Source organism: Periplaneta americana, chromosome 5, assembly GCF_040183065.1.
Source record: "Periplaneta americana isolate PAMFEO1 chromosome 5, P.americana_PAMFEO1_priV1, whole genome shotgun sequence".
NCBI classification, from domain to species: Eukaryota; Metazoa; Arthropoda; class Insecta; order Blattodea; family Blattidae; genus Periplaneta; species Periplaneta americana.
In genome coordinates, this window is record NC_091121.1 from 14,140,591 (window position 1) to 14,165,889 (window position 25,299).

Below are 25,299 nucleotides of genomic sequence, written 5' to 3' on the forward strand. Positions count from 1 at the left end.
ACTCATGGTTACACTTTGGTCACTCCTGCAGGAAGACTAGTTCGCCATAGTTAAAAAATTTATATCTTCTGTTCCATCTCATGGTTACACTTTGGTCACTCCTGCAGGAAGACTAGTTCGCCATAGTTAAAAAATTTATATCTTCTGTTCCATCTCATGGTTACACTTTGGTCACTCCTGCAGGAAGAGTTTAAAAATATATATTTTCTGTTCCATCTCATGGTTACACTTTGGTCACTCCTGCAGGAAGACTAGTTCGCCATAGTTTAAAAATTTATATCTTCTGTTCCATCTCATGGTTACACTTTGGTCACTCCTGCAGGAAGACTAGTTCGCCATAGTTTAAAAATATGTATCTTCTGTTCCATCTCATGATTACACTTTGGTCACTCCTGCAGGAAGACTAGTTCGCCATATTTTAAAAATTTATATTTACTGTTCCAACTGATGGTTACTCTTTGGTCACTCCTGCAGGAAGACTAGTTCGCCATAGTTTAGAAATATATTTCTTCTGTTACAACTCATGATTACACTTTGGTCACTCCTCCAGGAAGACTAGTTCGCCATTTCGGGCCAGCAGCGACGGGATGCACATGATGATAGCCGCAAGGAAGCCAGCCTGATGCATGATAGCGAAACGATAATCGTACACACGGACCGGGGAGAAAATGTAATCCCTAGCTGACGTCACCCTTCACCGCTCGAGTGTCTGTTACAACCCGTGGCCCTCGAATCGAATGTCAGCCAATTTCAGGATCTCTGCACGTGAAATTCAGTTACCTCCAGGCAAAATTACGGCACACCGCCCATCAAGTGGCTGATACACAAGCTATTCCTCGCTGGAGTAAAGTCTTAGTTAGCCCTATTTTCTCCAGGCACTCAAATTTTCGTTACTGTTATATAACACAACAGTAAGACCTTGTAAGTAGTTATTTTTCGGCTCCGGAGTCCCATGTTCAAATCTTGGCCAGTCCACATGCAATTAGTGTTGGGCGAAAACCGTTTTAATTGCATTTCACGTCAATTATTCTTCTTATACAAAAAGTTATTTTATTTTATGTCAACTGTTTGCTGTATGCAGCGATAATCATGAACTACTGGGTAGATTTTGTTCATACCTTGCATATGTCATTCTCAGAGTTACATGACTGATCTGGCCCATCTCATATCTACAATAGACTATTTTCGTGATAGACTGGGAGATGTTTGGTTGTGAATGGTTCTCATTTTGAACATTAGTTGCATAGTTTTGTTAGTGACAGTGTTTTGTTTAGTTTTGTAGCCTACTCAACATGATTTTACATACTTATTTGTCTCAAGTTTGGAGTCCATAACAAGTTTAATAAATAGGCATGAAACCGGTGAATGGGTAAAATTTCTACGTAGGGGAGTAGTGGGTACAGTGAGACACAAAATATTAAGACATATGTATGCAAGTGATAATTGAAGTATTTTTAAAATCAAGTGCAATAGAAATAGACATTAAAACATGGGAGTATAATAATACACAAACAAAAATGTTAATAGATAAAGGACATAATATACAATACGTGTTTGTAAAAAAAATGCAAATGTCTCACTGTTCCCATCCAGGAGGGTACAGTCAGACACCACAATGTCTATTAACGGACATTTAAATGATTTACATTTATTTCAAAAGAAAACAAAAACTTGCTGTCTCTTTATCTTGACATGTTCTGTAGGCTTATTTATAATCATTTTGATGTCTGACTTCGAAACCATTGAAATATCTGGAACAATTGGAAAAGTGAATTTTCCGTGACATTTCAAACTTTTGCGAAAAAATGAAATGAATTTTTTGGTGACAACAAAGCTTATGATTATAAGAATTTAATGTAATTCTTTATTATTTTTTAACATTTTCTTAAATTTTGTGAATAATTTTTTTATTTATGAAACCATTAAAATGTAATGTATCCATTATTTTAAGCTACAGTCCCTAAATTGGTTACTAGTATGTTCATTTTTAATGTTAGTTACTGGTAAATGTAATATAATTACAGTTTGTTTTTGCAAATCATTGGTACATGGGAACAGTGAGACGTCTCAGTGTACCCTTCAATGGCATGTCTCACTGTTCCCTTTACGAATAGTTAATTTAAAAATGACGCCATCACTTCAAAATTAAAACAAGAAAGACGAACTTTGTCAAACATAATCTCGAATACCATAGTAATAGGTAACAAAACACTTATATTTATATTTCATTTGTATATCCAATATAACCTTCATTAAACACAAGCCAAAATTTTACGAATTATTTTTTCATCACTCACCTTTATAACTAGAATCAAATCGAGTATGAAAATACTGTTACTTTACTCATGTAACATACAATTCCACTGTTACCAACATCAAAATTTACCATCTAATAAAAAATTTCTCACTGTTCTCCCTGTCTTACTGTACCCACTTCTCCCCTATCCATACGTAAAATTTGATAGAGATTCGGAAAATATATATGTATCTTAAGGGTGTCATTTACAACATTAGAAGTTTACATTCATACTCTGTATAGGAGGTGCCTGAATAAATTTTTTCGAACACTGTTATCATACTATATGGTTTATCTCCAACAGCTTTTGAATAAAACTTCCTTAAGTTATGAGAATATTCAATAATTAATGAACACTCTATATATCGACGACAAATAGACTGACATTTTCCGCGGACTTCCCGTTCAATCCGCCTTCTTTTGTTATGTGACACTAGAAACTTAAGTGTTGACAGAATAAGGAAGTTGCTATGGTTACCTTGAAGTATTATACAGAGATGACAGAAGAAGGTTTGTTACTTCACGAGTGACGAATGGCTGGCAGCTCTAGAGCAGAATTAGCGGGAAACATAACGAGTTACGTTGTTTGTGGAGTGGAAGTGGTTAATAGTTGCTTGTCCTTGTTCGAACCTTGTCTGATCGCTTTGAATTAGAGGCTGGGAAAGATTGTCATCGAGAACTATGTGTTGTAAATAACAGAGAAAACTGTTCGAGCATTTTTGTTGCCCAACACAGAGAAAGCAACTAGAAGTGTAATAAAATAGACTTGTTTATGTTAAAATAGAATCTCCATGATACTTTTACTTCATCTGACATTTAACCATTGCTCTATCATAACACATGTTTCTTTGTGATTAGTATTTGTAGTTAAGTAATTGATTTAAAGGCTGCAATTCATATTTTCCACATTAATTAAGTTAGGAGCTTAATGTTTCATATACAACATGTCTATTGTTATTAGTAGACTATTAATGTCCCGAATTCAGCTTAATAGTTTTCTTGAATTATTAAATTAAAAAAAATGTTTTGACTTTTTCAAAATGTTAAGACTCCTAGAAAAAATATAACTTAAGTTATAGGCCTGAAAAAAATTATACAGCACTATTTTAACAGCGAACCCATGGCTTGAATTTTTTAACGTACGAATGATCTGAAAAAATGTAATCCCGCTTAAAAATGCTAATTTTTTACGTCGAGATAGCATAACTTATTTTTTTTTATTTTTTTAAATTTTGAAAATATTTACTTTATCAAAAAAGAAGAAGTTTTGTAGTTTTGTTGACCATACTTTTCAGAACATGGAGTGAAAATTTAAACTTCATAGCTTGAAATTTGTTAGAGTCTATGTTATTTGCATGTGATAACGTTGAAATAAGTCGGTAAAAATATGACGATTTTCCGTCACGAAATCCTGTTTGTAGTTGTAAATATGTACAATTAAAGCATGAATTTTGAGGACGATTATGTTGACTGTTACACTTCTACGTCATACTACTTTTGACCAACAAAACGGTACGAAAGGACGTCTTTCAACCAATCGTGGCTGCTTATCGCACAATTTTATCACTTCCCTAGCATGTGTAATTTTATCACTTCCCTAGCATTTGTTTTTATCACTTCCCTCGCATTTGTTTCTTTGTTTGCCAACATTTCAAACTGCAAATTCTTTACGGTACTATAAAACATACTTTGCGACCGTCATTTATTTCCCTCATAGACAGTAGACTGAAAATGGCGGCTCCGTTCAAACAAGGTATAAACCATATAGAACCTATAAATCTTGAATATAAATAAAACTTAATAGATAATAACCTATTACCAATATTAATCTTAGAAATTTCATATCCTGCTCCTTTATAAACATTTTTTATTCCAAGTAATGTTTTGAATTCTATATGTAGATTTATTAATAATTTATTTCATAAAATATAGTGTCGTGATGGAATTAACCAAAATCTTATTGGAATAATAAATAATCCTAATATAGTGCAAATTCAATTTAATGATAAATTAGTAAAATATAATTTTAGTAAATCAATTAATATCTATTTTATTATATTAGAGTACTTTATTTCTTCTAATCTTTATATACTTGATTTTTCCACCTACCTACCATTTGTTTCTTTGTTTGCCAACATTTCAAACTGCAAATTCTTTACGGTACTACATAACATGCTTTGCTATCGTAATTTGTTTACCGCATAGACAGTCGACTGAAAATGGCGTCTCCGTTCAAACGTTTTGGTGAAGCTAACATTAGTGAAATAGAATTTTAGTAAGTCAATTAATATCTTATTGTATTAGAGTACTTTATTTCTTCTAATCTTTATATACTTTCTTTTAATCGTGTAATAGTCAATTAAATCCTACTCGAGTTTTGATTTTCTCTAGATTACTGTTGATAAAATTTGGTCAACAAGATGAAAGATCTCTTATATTTTACAAAGAATAGAAAATGTTTTTTCTCCTCGAAGAACGACCAAAATTTCACCCATTTCCTCCCTTAAGGTAGAAATTATGGCTTAGCTAAAGGAAGCCTAAAAAAACAAAACAAAAAATAATGATGAACTGAACAATTTTGTTTTAGAAAATTTCGGATGGATTGTCATATTACCCAAGTATTGGGCTATTCAACATCACAACAAAGTAAATAGATGGCAACAGTAACTGAAATAAAATACTTTGAAATGTGAGACAAGCTTTTCTACCTGCAATAGCTTTCCGGAAGCTGATTGTCTTCTGTCACTGCCTGATACAAGTTCACAGTGTTACAGACAAGGTTTTCTTTTATAAATCATTGTCGTTAAAGACATAGTTGTATACATTTCGCAACTCCCAATATCTACCGCTTTGACTGCGAGTGGTGTATTTATGACTTGTGTTTTTAATTAGCTAGTTAGTCATTTGTTTCCTGCAAGGCCAGTGAGGGGTCCGGGATGTGAGGATGTGGCCTTGTTTGACGTAGCTCTTAGCCATGTGTTTATCAATGTCCTTGTAGAGCTCGGAAACCTCTCCCGACACGATATTTCAATTATAATAGGTGTAGGACTCGATGCGGACTGTCTCTGTGTTAAGTGTTTGGTTAGGAAATTGCCTCTTCCAATAGAAATAATTTCTGAATTATCGCGACAGCTGTTGGACTGCGTTCAAAGTCTGCCAACATCTGCGTAGTACGCTGGAATTGGGAGATATAATACAGGGAGTTGCTAGCTTATCCCCCCCTCTCTTTCTGCTTTCAGCTTGCTAATAAATACTGTCCCACACGCAGTAGATACAAATATAATAATGCATATTGCAATTTTTTTTCCGTGCTGTTCTTTCAACCTCTTTAACGACAGTATTCGATCAGGAAATTGACCGTTTGAACTGCGATTTGACATTCTGATAGCGTGTTCAGTCCCATTGAGTTATTGCTATTAGATGCTGAAAGTTCAACCAAACCCCGATGCGATATTATTTAATTAATCTGCAAGTTGCTGTGGAAACGTAAAAACAAAAGAGATCGTAACGAATATTTTGTGCGAGATCGTGCGTATTTGCTTGCTTTCTGCATAAAACCAATACGCGGTAAGTGTGAAATACCACATTCAGTATTCCCAACGTAACACACGTAACAATTTCCCTATTGTTACCGCTTAAGCGTCATATTCATTTTACTGCTTTAGGCTTTTAACATATTATTTTTAAAGACGTTCAATATAGTAATAATTATAAATTGGAAACTTACTGCAATTTCACCAAAATTGCACTGCTAATTATTGTTTTAAATATTTGCAAAAATTAAGTAAACTCTACAACACCACAAAAGTTACTGCATTTGTAATGCAAGTAACATTAAGGAAGCTGTGAAAAAAATCAACAAGATTCCAGACTCATCATAGACTGGGGGAAAAAAAAGACAAACATATATCACGGCCTGCTGCAGTATAGTAAACACAGAAAACATTTTATAGGAACAATGTTGAAGATAGATATATTTGTTTTCCAAAGTTGCCGTCATTGAACAGAAACCAAGATGGAGATTTCATTGCAACTAATTAGAAATTCCTCTTTCAGGTATGTAATAAACGATCTTCGCACAAAATAATGTACGATACACGAGCGGTATGTTTGTTTTCATGTTCTCGGAAATTAAAAAAGCTCAACTACATTTCGCTTTTCCAATCTTTTCCTCGAACATGAAAACGTCAACATACCGCTCTTGTAACGCATATTACTATTCCGTGGTGTTCTTTTAACCTCTTTAATGTTATTAACGACAGTATTCGATCAAGAAATTGACCATTTGAACTGCGATTTGACATTCTGATAGCGTGTTCAGTTCCATTGAGTTATTGCTATTAGATACTGAAAGTTCAACCAAACCCTGATGCGATATTATTTAATTAATCTGCAAGTTGCTGTGGAAACGTAAAAACAAAAGAGATCGTAATGAATATTTTAGTGGCATGTTAACAAACATTTTCCTTCCTCTGCGATACTAATGAAATGATAAATTATGAAAATAAACGTTAGAAAACCTGACGCAGCGTTCAAGAAAGTAGTAGAAGTGTCGGTTTTGTACGTCGGGAGTTTCCGGTTCAATTTCATTGCGCCTGAAGTGGAATTTGTGCTGATCAAAGGCTGTGTTGACGGAACATAATTTATTATTATTATTATTATTATTATTATTATTATTATTATTATTATTATTATTATTATTATTATTATTCATTCTTAAAAACCGTTCTTCAACGTTGCAAGAAATCAAGGCCATCTGTACAGAGAAGTTTGTGAAGTAATCATTCCAGAGAAAATACCTCCCTTTCATGTGCTGATTTTTTTTTGCAAAGTATAGTACAGTTTTTTGGTCCAGGGGTATTGTTCGCTTTTATTCGCTGAATAAACGCCTTCAAAGTCTTTGGTTATTCAGAATACATTGCGTAACCATCTCTACTGATCTTCACTTGTTTCTCCTTTCCTTTGGTTCGAGGCTCGACACGGCACGGTGATTAATGCTGGAATTCTTTCTTCCCTCCCCCCTCCTCTCGTACGAAGGAGGGACACAAACTCTGTGAATTATTGGGTAGCCGAACAGCCGCGCTGTTGTACAAATATAGCACGCCGCACGTGAACTTAGCCCGGAGTATGGTATGGCTGGTGATATGTGAATTAATGATGGCGAAATGGGTCCTAGGTCCAATGCCGAAAGTTACACAGCAATTCTGCTTCAAGTGGTTGAGGGAAAACTACAACCCGGTTAACTTGTCCCAACCAGGATTTGAATCCCGGCCCCCTCGTTTCACAGTCTAACGTGTTAACTGTTACTCAACTGTTTGCTTACCTGCATTATAAAGTTTAACGTGCTAGCTTAGTTTTAGCTCTATTTTAGCTGATATACCATAATTATTTTCAATCCAATTTGAAGTTTTTACAATTGTAAAGCGAATGTCAGGTAATGTATGATGAATCCCAGACCTCATCTCGCCTAATACCATCTCGCTATCACCAATTTCATCAACGCTAAAATAGCCTCGTTGATACAGGGTTGTTAAATAAATGACTGAAGAGAAATAATTTACGATTTGAAAGCCATGAGCATATCAAATACTGAATAAAAGGGGCAGAGACTGATTAGGTAATGCATCAAGATACGTGGAGAAAAAAGTTACTATTTTCATGTATAATTGATTGTGAGCTGAAGATTTCTTACAAAAAAAAAAAAAACGCAAGAATTTGGTCCACAAAGAATTCTGTAAGAATCGTTCAAGGTTTTGGAAATTCTATTCTTGTCTTATGGTGACTATGGCATTGTTTTCGAACTCCTGTTGTTTTTATGGGTTATTAACCGAAAAAGTACCAATTTCCAATTTATTACCATTTTATAAGTTATATTTCTCACTTAATTTGTGTGTCGTGGTCATCTGTGAGTGAAGTTCTCTGAAATCTAAACATTTTCTGGACCTTCCAACGCTGCCTCGATTGAAGGACTGTTACATAATTGTTGTACTTTATTTCTTGCCCTTTATCTACACAGACTTCACGGTGCCGTAGGCTGGGTTTGCAGTTGGTTGACGATTTGCGATAGAAAACTCAATACGAGCTGGTTCACACATTTTTCTGTACCACTCGCTATTTCGCACCTCTATCATAGTCATAAAACTAGTTGCCGAGATAGACTTTCTGGGATTCCCGCAACGATAGCGCCTTTCGCGTGGACGAGATACGAACCGACGTCCGGCACAAACAGGAAGCTCAAGGCTCAAGGTCACACAAGAGGAAGATGTGAAGGCAACCTGCATCCTTATCAGCAACAGAGCGACCGAGCTGTGTTTTGAATCCAGAGAGCAGGAAAACAGTGAAGTATTTGCTGATAGTCTACGACTGTTTGATTCTAAATAATGCAAAATCATCTTACGCCGTTTGTCATTTGATTTATTGCAGGCCAGATCTGTTATTCAAGACATTTTATCAAATTTTAAAATACTCAACTTTTTAAAAGGTATATCATAGGCTATTATTAATTTTTAATCTTACAGAATTCTCTGTTGTGGTTATTTATTTATTAATAACGGAGAAAAATCGCTCTGGCGCCGGGGATCGAACCCAGGACCCTCAGTTCTAGTCATTGAACGCTCTACCTCTGAGCTACGTCGAGGCTCAATCATAACCTTGACTGAAAATGGAAAACGTGTAAAGAAACTCGTTTAAATACTATTTATTAATAACGGAGAAAAATTCGCTCTGGCGCCGGGGATCGAACCCAGGACCCTCAGTTCTAGTCACTGAACGCTCTACCACTGAGCTACGTCAAGACTTAATCATAACCTTGACTGAAAATGGTGGAAAATGTATAAAGAAACTCGTTTAAATACTATTTATTAATAACGGAGAAAAATTCGCTCTGGCGCCGGGGATCGAACCCAGGACCCTCAGTTCTAGTCACTGAACGCTCTACCACTGAGCTACGTCGAGGCTCAATCATAACCTTGACTGACAATGGTGGAAAATTTATAAAGAAACTCGTTTAAATACTATTTATTAATAACTGAGGAAAATTCGCTCTGGCGCCGGGGATCGAACCCAGGACCCTCAGTTCTAGTCACTGAATGCTCTACCACTGAGCTACGTCGAGGCTCAATCATAACCTTGACTGAAAATGGTGGAAAATGTATAAAGAAACTCGTTTAAATACTATTTATTAATAACGGAGGAAAATTCGCTCTGGCGCCGGGGATCGAACCCAGGACCCCCAGTTCTACGCACTGAACGCTCTACCACTGAGCTACGTCGAGGCTCAATCATAACATTGACTGAACATGGTGGAAAATGTGTAAAGAAACTCATCTAAATACTAATTTCAAAATGCCCGACTGATGTCATGCTCCACCATCGAAATTTCGTGATCAGGAATTGAAGGACAAAGATAAGTAAGCCGTCCGCTTTGTTATTTAAATGAGGCAAGCTCCACGATATGCTATAGTTCGTATCCTAGCAACGAGCTACAGGCCATAATATTCGTGCTTGTTATTGTGAGCATGGTTGGGAGTGTAAAGATGTTTGTGATTTGAAACAAGATATTTCTCGTCGTTTCTGTCTTCATATTCCCCGCATTTATATTTGTATCAAGGCTGAACAGTCTCTTTGATTGCTTCCCAATAATTCTTACCTCATTCCATGAGATCTAGTCGAGATATGTGCAGTATCGATAGTCGAAACGATTCACACACGATACCAATGAGTTGTTTGAAATTGTAATGGATAATGTCATAAAGAATTGGGTTCAATTTTTATGTAAAAGTTTAAGGAAATATTACACTTAATTTTAATTTAATCACAAAATTAATTTTAACTTAAAAAATTATTCGCATACAAATGGAGGTGATTGACAAATACGGAGGGTATGAAGACTGAAATCTTAATTGTGGCATTAATTTCCAAATTGGACTCAAAAAAATAATTATTGTCACTGACGATTGACTTCCATCCCTATCACATTATTCTAGTACAGTCAGAAAGTACCGGAACTTTGGGTGGCAACGCCGTGCTGTATAGGCAACTACTCTGCCTTGTCCACTTGGAATGTGATCTACTCTCCAGGCGTATAGACTCAGTGAGAACATGTATTGTGTAGATACCTCTGTTGCAGGTGACATAGCCGGTACTTTCTGACTCTACTAGTATCAGATGGGCTATTCCCACGTTACGAAATGGCAACATAAAATGAAAACAACTACCATTGGAAAGGCATTTTTTAGTAACTACCGCTAGATGAAAGTACAGTTGCTCCATGCAATTCCATATGGTTATATTATAACTTAACGTGACTTGCACTCGCTAGTTGACAGCATAGTGAAATTGGTAAAAGTGGTTGCCTTGGAAAGTTCATTAGGTTGATAAATCTGTTATAGGTGACCATGGCTTCCGTTAACATATCTGTTTATATTAAAATTTTGACTGTCTCATTACACTCTGTAGATAAAAGGGACAAGTTGCCAAATTAGGCATATATAGTGAAGAGTAATAGTCTTGGAAAAGAAGAGAAAGAAATTTATTTGTGGTTTCTTGGAGTACCACTTACAGTCATTTCAGTTACATAGGGGAATTATTTCCTGCTTTTTACTCATAAACTTAGGTTCGTAAATCTTGTTAAGTATAGGGTTTTCTTTATGAATGTTTGTTGCCCCTGGAGACGAGATTGTAAACTTTTTAGTTAGAGCACATTCACAGATTGTATAACTGTGTAGGGTTTCTGCTGCAGAAAAGAATACACGTTGAATTCGTAGAAACTATAATTATCTCCTGGGTGTGATATTACCTGTGGCTACAACGCTCGTGGGAAAAACTCGTTATACCACTGTTAGTTCAGTGGTGATAATTCAAGTCCAAATTTTAGGCTCTAAACAGTTAAATCAGGTATTTGCAAAGGTGTTTTAGAACTTTGCTTTTTAATGTTATTTAGAACTTTCAGAAGGAAAGTAGTTTTAATATGCTGTAAGCCCTTGCGCTCGTAATGATGTATTTTAGTATCTTACAATATTCTTATTATAAAGAGACTAATCGAAAAGAGAAGAGAATTTAACTTGCCAACGTATTTACTGTTTGTTGATTTTGAAAAGGCCTTCGACAGTGTGAATAGAACCAAACTATGGACAATAGTGAAAGAACGAGGATATTCGCACCATCTAATAAAATCAATCCAAAGCTTATACGAAGAAACCAAAATAGTAATAAAAGCAGATGAAAAAAAGTCAGAAGAAATTTTAATAAATCAAGGAGTTAGAGAAGGGTGCAGTCTGTCGCCCACTCTTTTTAATATATATATATATATTGACGGCATTATGAAACAGTGGAAAATGTTAACACACAAAGGCCTTAGATTGAATAATGACACAAGTATTAACAACTTAATTTTCGCTGACGATTTAGTCTTACTACATTATGATGAAGATTTATTGCAACTGGCTGCCCATAAATTAAATAAAATATGTAAAGATTATAATCTCAAAATTTCGATAAATGTAACAAACGTGATGGCTTTTAGTGGAAGAAACCCTCTATGCGCAAAAATAATCATTGATGACCAAATGATTGAACAAGTATCCCGCTACAAATATTTAGGATGTGATATTAGCTACGGATATGATAAGGATATTGAATATAAAATTAATCAGGTCCAAGCTATTTGTGGCACAGTAAATATAACGTTGAATAATAAAGCCCACAAACAAACAAAATTAAAATTCTTTAAAACAATGGCAGTTCCTGCCCTCCTATATGGGAGTGAATCTTGGATTACCACTACTAAACATGAAAGTAAAATCCAAGCAGCTGAGATTGTTTTTAAGGAGAGTAAAGGGGTGTACTAGAATGGACCAGATAAGAAACGAAGATATCCGTGAAGAACTGCAAATCTACTCCATAAAAGAAAAGATAACTAACAATAAGGAACAATAGAAAGAACATACAGAAAGAATGGCAGAGAGTAGATTACCAAAGAGAATACAAAACTACTTCCCAAGAGGCAGAAGAGATGTTGGACGTCCTCGGAAGAGATGGTCCTAGATCTATTAGTGAAGACAGAACAGGCAATTAATGCCTAAACCAGGAAGTGAAGAAGAAGAAGAAGAAGACAATATTCTTCCATTATAACTAGAAAACTAAATTTAAATGTCTATGTTAATAAAATATCGAAGTATAGAACACGTTTGGACTTATGAATCCGTAGCTTAATGAAAAAAAAAAAATTATAGTACTCATTCTTCTGTTTCAATTGACAATCGCTCACCACAACAGGCAAACCTCGGAGGTTCCCACAGAAACACAAAAACAGTTGAGAATCAACTAAATCGCCCAGGATTATGTGCTGCATTGAAGCGGAACGAGTCGCTTCTGTCATTTGTCGCCCGTTGCCTTGGCAACAAGCAAGCAAGCAGCCCTGATTGATGTGCAATCCGTGTTGTTCAGGTCAGCTGAGTTTCCAATTCTCACCAACAGAGCGCTCCCTAGTTCCATCAATAAAACCCGTGTTCGGATTAGACAGATGGTCGTTACATCGAGAGCTGCTAAGAGGGTAGTTGCGTGCATGAGTGACCCAACCGGCGGTATTGTTCTGGGTCTATTGTTGACTGTAGATAGAATTCAAGAGAAATGTCAGAGTAGTTTACTGTGTGGTACGAAATAGGAAGTTTAATTGTATGTTTTGAGAGCGTTTGTTGAGTGATGCTTTAATGTTGGTTGTGTTTTGAATGTTTTATTGTTTCCTGACGTCATGGCGATTTTGAAAGGCGGGGAAACAAATTTAAAAAAAAGTCCTCATTTTAAGTGTTAATTAAATATACATATATGTCTTTCTCTCATTGTCTATAGTCAACATAGAGTATGCTCTCTTTTTGAACAACTTCTATAATTCTGTGGCCGGGAGGAAAAAGGTCTTAAGTAAAAATTATATAGGCCTACTTTTCAGGACAGCAGTAGAAAGATTGAAATTGAGTCAATTAGTTTTTTTAATGAAGAGGTTTTTCCTGGAGATTATTAGTTTATATTTTTTCTAAAATAGGTAATGTTGCTCATTTAACAATTTTCTTGATTATTTCCAAAAATAACTGCACTTAAGTCCTTTTAAAACTAGAACCCAAACTGAGAAGAAGGGACTATGTAAACATAAGACCTTTTTCATGTCAAATAAATGAGAAATGTACATTATTATGAATGCAAAATGGGTCTTAAACAATTATAGGACTGTTTACCCTGGTGCTTAAAGTTTTAAAAGGAAAGGGCATCAGTATGTGATAAAATGGCTAAAAATACAAGTTAGACCTTTTTAATAGGGAAGCATGGAAAGTAAACATGTGATGTTTGTAAGGAATAAAGTATTAAATATTCTTAAGTCCTTTATTCTGTGTGTGCTCGATTCAAAAAGTACTTAGGACATTTGGTAACGCTCTATAAATCTAGTCAGGAGTCTTATTTGACTTCAGTGTTTTACAAGATTGTAGAGAATTGTTTCCGCTTTCAGAATATATAAAAATCTCATTTTCACAAAAAATTAACTTAAGACCTTTTTCCTCCTGGCCACAGAATTTAAAATGGTCATAGAGTAGCTGTTTTAGTAAATAAACACATCAGCCAAATATTGGTTGTATTATTTCCCCATAGGATAGGAATGGCTTCCTCTCTTGTTGCTCAGCAACGAAAATCTTTAGTTGAAGTACTTAAATATATTATAAAATAGACCTATAGATAAAGAAAGCTAAATGATTGTCAAATCCTGAGCATTGGATGTCGTTGACTTCTAAAACTTCGTAACTACATTTGAGGAACTTAAAAGAGGAAAATAACATTATTTTTATACTCCAGCTGATAGCTCAATCTCTGCTGCAGGCGATAAAATTAACTGAAACAAAAGTCACAAATATGTTTGTGCGAGATCGTGCGTATTTGCTTGCTTTCCGCACACAACCAATACGCGGTAAGTGTGAAATACCACATTCAGTATTCCCAACCTAACACACATAACAAATTTCCCTATTCTTACCGCTTAAGCGTCATATTCATTTTACTGCTTTAGCTTTTAACATATTATTTTTAAAGACGTTCAATATAGTAATAATTATAAATTGGAAACTTACCACTGCAATTTCACCTAAATTGCACTGTTAATTATTGTTTTTAAATATTTGCAAAAATTAAGTAAACTCTACAACACCACAAAAGTTACTGCATTTGCAATGCAAGTAACATTAAGGAAGCCGTGAAAAAATCAACAAGATTCCAGACTCATCATAGACTGGGGGGAAAAAAAACAGACGTATATCACGGCCTGCTGGAGTATAGTAAACACAGAAAACATTTTATAGGAACAATGTTGAAGATAGATATTTTTGTTTTCCAAAGTTGCCGTCATTGAACAGAAACCAAGATGGAGATTTAATTGCAACTAATTAGAAATTCCTCTTTCAGATATGTAATAAACGATCTTCGCACAAAATAATGTACGATACACGAGCGGTATGTTTGTTTTCATGTTCGAGGAAAAGATTGAAAAAGCGAAACGTAGTTGAGCTTTTTTAATTTCCGAGAACATGAAAACTTTAACATACCGCTCTTGTAACGTATATTACTATTCCAATATTCAATACAAATTTGGTGTACTTTTGTAGTTTTTGCTATAGAGGAGGTATATTTCGTGCTTATTTACATATTTCGCACAATTATTGAAATTTCACGAGTTTTGGTAAAATAAGGTATTTTAGGTATCTGGAAGTGTAAGGGCAATACAGAAAATAACTGTGGAAAATTTTGCGCTTTTCATTATTACCAATTAAAATAAGGTCCCTCATAACACGTACGAAATTACTTTTAAAAAGTATGTAAGGGGTGAAAGTGAAATAGCCTTGCAGATTTTCAGAGCGAATAGCTTATCTTGTATGTAAAAAAAATTACAATATCATATTGGTGGAAAGTTTTTTTTCTTTGATTAAAAAAAGTTCGTTTTTTTCTCAAATGTTTAACAGCGCTAGATAGGGATTTGATCCGGTCCTGTGGATAGAACTTCGGAGTAGCTCAGTGGTTAGAGCACTTGGTACGTAGAACCAAGGACCCGGGTTCGATCCCCGGCGCCGGAGCGAATTTTTCTCTTCTAATAATCATTAGAGCCGCAGGATAAAGAGTCGCCTATTAAGACAGCTGGTCACGTTATAGAGGTGGTCCACTTCACAGGTTTTACTCTGTATATGAGCTATTTCATCTCAAATCGACTGAAATATAGAGAAAATTGACCTTGCAATTTTTAAATACAATGAAACTTTTTCTGTCCGTTGACAACTGTGATACAGTGCTTTCTGCAAAGTTTGAGGCATCAGAACTTCATAGTGTTTAAATTAAAAATATTTAAATTTATCGTATTTTCATAAAATTAGCAACTTTAAACTGTTGTGGCTCCGAAACTCTTTCACCCAATGATCAAAATCATGGTTTATTTTGATGCTGAGAAATTAAAGTTTATATTGACATGTAAACAGTTTTTCTTACTTTTTATGGAAATGGAGAAATTTAGATTTTTCTTCATTAAGACGCCTTTGCCCACGAAAAAATATTTTTAAAATATATGGTTAGACTGCGCATTGAAAGTACAAATTTTTTACTGGTGCACCGTTGTTAAGAAAGTATTGAAAAATCAAATAAAGAAAATAAATAGTACGCGCGTGAACTAACCAGCTAGCCGAGACAACCAAGGCCAGGAGACAAACACGTGATGTTTCGTCTAGTAGCGCATAGCTGGACTAGCTTTATCACAAGTTTTCATAAACAGAGGAGTAAAATGACGCCCAACGCTCTCTTTATTTTCATCTCTCGGCCAGTGCATGCGGTACAGCGTCGTTCAAGTCTAGGCGTGTGAAAATAATTTAATGCCCTGAGCAAACAATGCCGAATCCCTCTTAATAATGCAAGGTTTTTTCTCAATATATTTTTACATTTTTACAAATGGGCAAAAAGCCTAAAAGTAAGTAAAATCAGATTATCTGTCTCTCTGTATACAATAAAAATAAGAATTACTTCTTAACATAACCTACCAGATGTCAGCTTCAAAATAAGCTCCCGTTCAATGTTCTGCAGAGTTCTGGGCGCTGAAAGAGGCTTGTTTTTATAAAATATGCTAAATTTGTCGCTCAGTAGTACGAAAACCGATAATATATTTTTGAAAATGCACTCTCCTCAGCGCCTTGTATAAATAGGGGGAAAAAATTAGAGTATTAAAAAAATGCAAGGTTTTTTACTGATCGATTTCATATGGAATAGCCCATATGCAAAAGTTACCGTCCTGTTTCGCAGAGAGGTTGTCTCTGTTAAGACTGTAATATCACTGTGAGACACCTTGAGACAGTAGAGGCCTCTGGCTGATGCAGCAGAAATAACAGAAAGCATGAGAGCGGGAAGTGTATCAGGACTTCAGATATTTCTGCTGGACTTATCACTGAGACGGTTGCTGACACAACAGAAATCACAGTACAAAACGTGAGAACGGACCTTGTATCAGGGCCTGCAAACCGAGTGGGCAATCAGCTGATTGTGGCATTGATACACGCAAAGGTAGACCCCCACTGCAATTAATTGCGCCCGATTAAGACACGTTTCCCCCCTTCCCCGGCCCTCGCGGACCGTAATCGATAGCCACGTGTCATGGTTCAGGGCTGCAGAATTCCTAGGCGCCGCGTTACCTTGGCAACTGATACGTATCTCTTTCTTCCTGAATTCTGCGCTCGGAAGAGGTTTGTAAGGTTTCTATCGGCGTAACTGTCAAGCGAAAGTGGCATATCCTTGTACGGAACAGTAGGACTTCCTCCACGCCACGTATTCCTTCTGACCTGTTTTTGTAGGCACTTTTATGTCTTATACTGGCCGGAATTTTGTCTCGAAACATTTGAAAATCTGGGCGAAAGGATTTTACAAGAGATCTCTCAGCACCGCGATTTCACTTGCTGCAAGTAGTCCACCAACCACGATTGACCATTAGTGAGTAATAGTATATCATTGGCTGGGGTGGGATGTGTAGAAATACAGTTGTTCAGAAGTTCGTTATGATATAAGAATAATTTTCCTTGCTTGATTTTCTCCAGAATTTCGTTGTGATATAAGAATAATTTTCCTTGCTTCATTTTCTCCAGAATTTCGTTATGATATAAGAATAATTTTCCTTGCTTGATTTTCTCCAGAAGTTCGTTATGATATAAGAATAATTTTCCTTGCTTGATTTTCTCCAGAATTTCGTTATGATATAAGAATAATTTTCCTTGCTTGATTTTCTCCAGAATTTCGTTATGTTATAAGAAATTATTTTCCTTGCTTGATTTTCTCCAGAATTTCGTTATGATATAAGAATAATTTTCCTTTCTTGATTTTCTCCAGAATTTCGTTATGATATAAGAATAATTTTCCTTGCTTGATTTTCTCCAGAATTTCGTTATGATATAAGAATAATTTTCCTTGCTTGATTTTCTCCAAAATTTCCCCATTTTTTTTTTCTACTTCAAACCTTAGAAACTGCTACAACATTCACAAAGAATTTTTTTTTTAATATTTGATCTTTACTAATTTAAAGAGTAATATATCCTACATCATCCAGAACAGTTGAGAATCATGCACCAATTAGTTATTCGTTTTCAACTTTAATACTGAAAATGTCAGATTTTTTTTATTTTCTTTGAAAAAACTTCTCTATAAGGACTAATAGTCATTATATAAATACAGAAATCGACTAAAAATTAGTCCTTCCTATTGTTAATTAAGAGTTAAAACAGTGTTAGTTTCTCTAATAATTTAAGGCCATGGCAACATTTTATAAGAATTATAAGGTATCCCTAAACTTTCTGGCAACATTGTATGTTTTTAAATGTATGTATAATAATTATCCGCCCTTCAAAACCTATTGTACTCGGTCGGTTTCAGAAGCTAATAGTACCCTCTATACTACCGAAAACATCTGACCATCTGGCGACTTTCAGAGCTTTCCGACGTCGGGTGTCGATGCGAGGTCCACGCAGTAGGAAGCAGGCCAAGGGACGCCTCCGCACTTGTGAAGTGTTTGCGATATGTTTTTGCAGCTTGTTGCGTCATAGCCTTGAGTGTATGTTCTTGTTGGAACATGCTCGTTGCGGATCATTGCACTCCTTTACCACGTTGCTAGGATATTCGGCAACATAATGAACTCGCTGTTTGCGCAGCTAAAAAAAATCGAACATCGTCCGCAGGTTTTCATTACACTAATAGGGTTTTATGAAATATTCAGATGCCCGGTAAAAAACTGTGTACACGAGAGAAAGCGGATCCATAAACTTTCGAGCGTTTACTTCATTGTTACGCAAAGTATGAACGAAATATTGTAATACTAAAAAAAAAAAAGGTTTGTAAGGTGGTAATAGTAGCCTTAAAATTATTTATAACGAAAAAATGGACTATATCGTTATATTTTACAGTATTTCTTTTCTCGTTTTGTTTTGTCATTTATCGCGGTGTAACTTGTCTATCATTGTACGTCCGCTTTTCCAAGGTTTTCCCTCAACCTTTACTCAGAAATATCTTTTAAAGAACCAGAAGATTCATTGCAGCCCTCCATCAGTAGCTATCCCAAGCAAGATTAATTAAGTTACATCATATCCCACCTCCCTAATCCATTTTAATATTATCCTCCCATCTACGTCTCGGCCTCCCCAAAGATCTTTCTGTCAGGTCTTCCAACTAACACTCTATATGCATTTCTGGCTTCACCCATACGTGCTACAATCCTTGTCCATCTCAAACGTCTGGATTTAATGTTCCTAATTATGTCAGGTGAAGAATACAATGCGTGCAGTTCTGCGTTGTGTAACTTTCGCAATTCTCTTGTAACTTCATCCTTTTTAGTCCCAAATATTTTGTAAGCACATTATTCTCGAACATCTTTAACCTCTGCTCCTCTCTCAGAATGAGAGTCCAAGTTTCACAACCATACAGAAGAACTGGTAATAGCCTATAAATGTTTTATAAATTCTAACTTTGTTTTTTTTTTAAGAAGACTAGATGACAAAAGCTTCTCAATCTTTCCCTCAACCCACTAAGAGAAAATGCTGGGTACCTTTCGGCGCTGGATCCTGGACTCTTTTCTTTGGCATTGTCACCTTCATTTCGCTCAGAGCTAGATAACCATCGCAAATGATAAAGCGTCGTAAAATAAACCAATTAAAATATCTTTCCCGTTCTTCGTGATTCTGTTTTTTGCGAAAATGTTTCGGACGAATTTTATTTCCAGTCAGTTCTTGGTTACAAGATTCTTTTCTTTCAATAATTGCTCCAGTCTGGTCTGTAACCTTGCCATCGTTTGAGGATCACCTGTACTGTTTAAGAATTGATTTGTGTAATGAAATATTTATCATTATATCATTATCCTTCAAGATTCTAGACCAAACCGTTCGTATCGGCACACGAAATAAATCGTCAAGACTCCACAATTTTCTTCCGCCACGTGTCTGTAATATGCCTGAAAGGGTAAAAGTTCAACTGGCTAAAAGGTGAAGCAAAAATATTATTTTAGTGTATTTTTACTTTCGTTATTAGAAGATAATTTAAATGGCTACATATTTTAAAACCCTGGAGTTGAAATGTTATTTTATTCTTTTTTATTATATTTTTTCAGCTACTCTAAAGACAGGTCGAGAGAGAGAGAGAGAGAGAGTTTTGCATAAAATATATTTCTTGGTGAACTTTGTGTTTGGAAATTGAATGGCTGCCACAGTTTTTTTTAAATAATACCGGAGCTTGTTTTTTGGAAAATTGGCGTTTCCTGGCATTCTCATCTGGGATTATTTGCACGTGTACTGTTGAGGTACAACCTCCTTACGGCCTTTGAGTTCTTCATTATACGAAATTGCTGTGTGCGTATACAGCTCATAAAAAAGTAAACACTAAAACTGATGTGGTGATGTTGGAAGTTTGTTTTGCTACATTATAGTATATGACTACACTTTTTATAGCTCGACTTCGTAGACATTCCTCTGGGCCATGCAAATTGTGGAATGGATGATGAAAAAGTATCTAATAACATGGCTAGCTGATTATGGGGTTCCTAATTACATTTTTAGCAGTATTATACCGTTTAATGGCTAAGAGTTGAAGTATAAGAGGAAATAATTAATACTACAATCGCTCTTTATTTTGGGTTCATCTGTTTTTATTTAAGCGTAATAGGTATCGCGAATTCAAGGCATCTACAGGGTGTACATAAAATGTACCACGTGGGTTTCGAGTTAGTGTCTTTAACAGTAATCATTTTTCAAGATCCCGGATGATGAAGCCACCTCTTCCTCGATCGTACTATATTTTTCATTCCTTTGATTAGATTATAATTTAATTATGGTTTATTTAATGACGCTCGCAACTGCCGAGGTTATATCAGCGTGACCGGTGTGCCGGAATTTTGTCCCGCAGGAGTTCTTTTACATGCCAGTAAATCTACTGAGCCTGTCGCATTTAAGCACATTTAAATGCCATCGATCTGGGCCGGGATCGAACCCGCAACCTCGAGCACAGAAGATCAGCGCTATACCGACTAAGCTACCCAGGCCGACCCTTTTAATGAATTGTACACAGTCTAGACATTATTTCTTATAAGATTCTGTTTTTACATGCAAATTAGACGTATCTATTATTGAATTCTAATACACCGGTACACAAATTTGTTAGCATGTATGTCGTTTCATGTAGGCTCTCGATGTATATCTTATAAATGTCAATATCAGATAAGCAGTGTATTATTTTGAGATGTTATTGTCAATGATTATATCTGAAGATAATAAAAAACCAAATGCTTAACTTCGGCCGCTCAAACGAGACCATTCACCACTTACAGCATTGAACTTTTACCGGAAGCCTCTTATTTATGGACAAGACTTGTTTTAGACGCCATAAATCCACAAAATGCACTTACGAGCTTTACTTTATTTTGCAAAGAGGCCATGCAGAAATTGCTTTACTGCCGGTGAGGGGACACTCTAAATCGATTTTTGGGTAATTTTTTTTTTTTTAATTTAAATGTGATTTGGTAAGTTCACTGTCGATGTGCGATGGAATTCAACCGAATTCGAGTTGTAAATGTGTTAAAAATGAGTTTTTTCAGTGCCTACTACTTTCATGAACAGATGTAGTAAAGACTTTTAAGCTCAATTTCGATTTTTTTTATTCTTGAAGTTACCACACAGTATTCCTCAAAATTTTACAGTTTACTTGTTTTATGTATGCTACTGATTCGTCTCTCTTTTTTATATTGTATTTTTTATTTTTAAATTTAAAAATTAAGCGAAATTAAAAATACCATATAATATTATTTTATAGCTTAGAGCTAGAATTGTTTACGTAACTAGTTTACAAGATATAAAAAAAAAAAAAAAATCAGTTAATGTCTCCTTTTAAAAATGGGGGACTAGATTTAATCTCCAAATTAATAGAAAAAATTCCTTTGGTGACAATTTTCATCATAGAAGCTCGAAAGTTAGTACCCTTACTTCACAATTTACTATTTAAACGCCCTGAAAATATCTTTAAAACTGGCCTATTGGCTAATTATATTTTATTTTATATTACTTAATAGTATCAAGGATCAGTTTAATCAAACTATTCTGATGCCCATCTCAGTGTTTTGTTATATGATTCGGTTCAGTGTCTAAGTTACGCAAACATGTAGAAATATAGGTGTGGCTGTTACGTTATTGGGTTGTCTTCTTACATCTGTTTTAAGGATACATTTAGTGGGTAATCATTCTGGTAATTATAGCTTATGAGATCTAAATAAATGATTTAACTGCGTTCTCTACAGATATTTAATTGATTACAGTGACATGGTGCAAAAACCTAAAAAAAAACTCTCTTTTTTATATTTCCATGGATCTTCTCTGGAGGTAACACAATGTGACTTTGTAGCTGGAAATATTTTAATAGTATTTGGAAGCTATTGTCTTATGCCTAAATTTTTATGTTCCAGGCTTGCAAGTATTGCGTGATCATATTTATTTAGTTTTCATAGTTTACCCAACAACAATAAGGGTAAACTACTTACATATAACAAAAAGGTAGCAATTAAAAAAATAAAAACTTATACAAATTAAACTAAACTAAATTGCATATAGATTGGGCTTTTTGTACTATGGCAGATATATATATATATATATATATATATATTTTATCCAATGCCACCAGGTTGTCTATTCGACATTTCTGGTCTTCTCTCCTGGCCATGGCTTAATTGTAACCCAGTTCTGAGGTTGGGGCGCCTGGAAGGCGGAGTTACATTACCCCGATGATGTGATAGGATGATTATGATAATGTGATGCCAGGAGAGGTCTTAAATCTGAACTTAACCTAAATTCCAGACCATGGACGAACACAGGAATAATCTTTTAAGGAAAAATTCCTGTGCTCTAACCGGGAATCGAACACGGGACCTCATAAACTATAGCTAGAAGCTCTGACCACTAGACCATGAGGCTGGTCATTTTATTTAATATTACTTGATAGAATCAAGGATCAGTTTAATCAAAATATTCTGATGCGTATCTGTTTTTGTTATATGATTCGGTTCAGTGTCTAAGTTACGCAAACATGTAGAAATATTGGTGTGGCTGTTACGTTATTGGGTTGTCGTGGGTAATCATTCTGGTAATTATAGCTTATGAGATCTAAATAAATGATTTAACTGCGGGCTCTACAGTGTTTAATTGATTACAGTGACATGACGCAAAACCCCCGAAAATATCTCACTTTTCTATTTTCTTTGGATCTTCTCTCGAGGTCTATGAAGTGACTTTGTCGCTTGAAATTTTTTAATAGTATTTGGAAGCTATTGTCTTACGCCTGAATTTTTAATTCATGTTCCAGGCTTGCAAGAATTGCGTGGTCATATAGGTGCAACAAGTAGTTTCCCAAATTAAACATTTCTTGTTTTACTATCTTCACCATTCCTCTATGATAATCTCTCTGCACAGGAGTCGTGGTTCGAGTTTTGTCTGGCAAAGAATGAAGTCACCTAGGTCTTTAGTTCGAGTCCCAGTGGCTCTGAGAAGTGGTGTTGCCTCTCCTACTTATTCAGTTGTAGCGTTTAGGTTGCGTGATACCGTCTTCCTGTGCGAAGGCCAGAGTTCCACTCCCGAGCGTTGGAAAGTGACTGTAAGAGTATGCACGTGACTGCATGTTACGTAAACAGTGACAGCGGGATCCTGTAACAAAAGACTGCTTGTACGCGACGTTTTTGATAGCAAAATCACGGTCTGACGCACATCCACCTTCCTGTCAGCAACCCGTGGTCCGCGACCACACTTTTACTCTGTCTAGTGTTCTCATTTGACTCATGCGTATGAGATATTTTGTCTTGACTATGGTGCCTGTCCTACAGGTTTTCTCGGTGTACTTCAGTTTCTTCTGCCAAAAGCTTCTTTAGAGTGAACAAGATAATAAAATACTCGTTACAGAAAAATATTCAGTGCAAATAGAAGTACAGTAGTGGCAAAAGAAACTGGATCGACCCTTGTAGCTGATTTCAGAGCCCTGTTCACTCCAGAGCACGATAGACTTGTAACTAAGACTTTCGTGGTTCGAATCCTGCCTGGGAAGGAAACTTTTTTTTTTGTTCCTTATTTCAATATTTTTCGATTGCTGGTAAAATTCATGTTCTTGGAATAATAAGTTAATTACGTAGTAAAATATCACTGCAATCGAAAAGTATTGGAAATAAATTTGAATAAAGAACAAAAAAAAAGTTTCCTTCACAGGCAGGATTCGAACCACGGAAGTCTTAGGTACCAGTCTATCGTGCTCTGGAATGAACAAGGCTCTGAAATCAGCTACAAGGGTCGGTCCGATTTTTTTTTTGGCCATTACCGTACATTGAATAAACGAGGCGTTCTCACAAATAACAAATTAACGTACTTTACGTCGTCTTTCCATTTCCATCATATATTGAATCCCTCCTTGCAAAATATCATTTCTCTCCAACAAACACAACGCCCTTTACAAAGATTTGAATATCGTTGTACGCAATGGTGTTATTCCATACCTAAAATGTTTGATATTATGTATCTAAAATTCAAGATTTCGTAATTAAGCTATTGTTCCAGAGGAAATCGCAATTATAAATGTGCGAGTGAAAACACTTTAAAATATGATGATGATGATAATAATAATAATAATAATAATAATAATAATAATAATAATAATAATGCTTTATTTTCGCTGGCAGAGTTAAGGCCATAAGGCCTTCTCTTCCACGCAACCAGCCTTAATCAATACAATACATATTTAAATTACGGATATTTACACTACACTTAAAAGGTTCTCCAGCAATATTCTTCAATTAAGTTTTAACGACTAGTAGACTACATATTTATTTAAATTTAGATAAACCTATAAGGTAAAGTAGTAACTTAATTTATGAGCTAATTTAATTCAATCAGTTATAATTAATTTCAGATTTGAGATAGCTAGTAAAATTATGAAAATTAATTTAATATAAGCTTACTAGAACTATGTTACAGGGAGAAAAAAATATATAAATCTAAAATACATTTCTATAATGAGAATATTAATGTAATTGCCATTAGAGGTTTTGTAAATCTATTCAGAGAAATTAATGATAATAATAAGAATGGACAGATGTTAGTTTCATTATATGTAATAAATATTAATCAGCAGTTAATTTGTTAAGTAAGAATTTATGTAATTTTGACCTAAATTAAGTTATTGAGGCACCTGATATAAGTGTACAATGCTACATACAAGTATAGAATGCTACTGAGGAGACATTTTCTTTAAGTCTATACTGATGAAATCGGAATTGCATTCTTTTCGTCGCAATAGTCCGTCTGAAAACAGTGATCTTAAGAAACTGCTCGGTTGTAGCCCTGAACTTGTGAGTCGCACCAGTCCGCAACTTTTGGTTCACACCTTGCCTGTCATGCAAGCTGGTCGTGACTTCATACGCCGTTTCTTTGGTAACGAGATCT

At 35.2% G+C, this 25,299-nt stretch overlaps 1 protein-coding gene across 1 annotated transcript in view; it reads left to right on the forward strand.

Annotated features, from left to right (window-relative positions):
* Nucleotides 1–25,299, forward strand: part of LOC138699483 (transcription factor SOX-11-like) — a 118,527-nt gene that overhangs the window by 22,127 nt on the left and 71,101 nt on the right. The gene's annotated exons all lie outside the window — the stretch shown is intronic.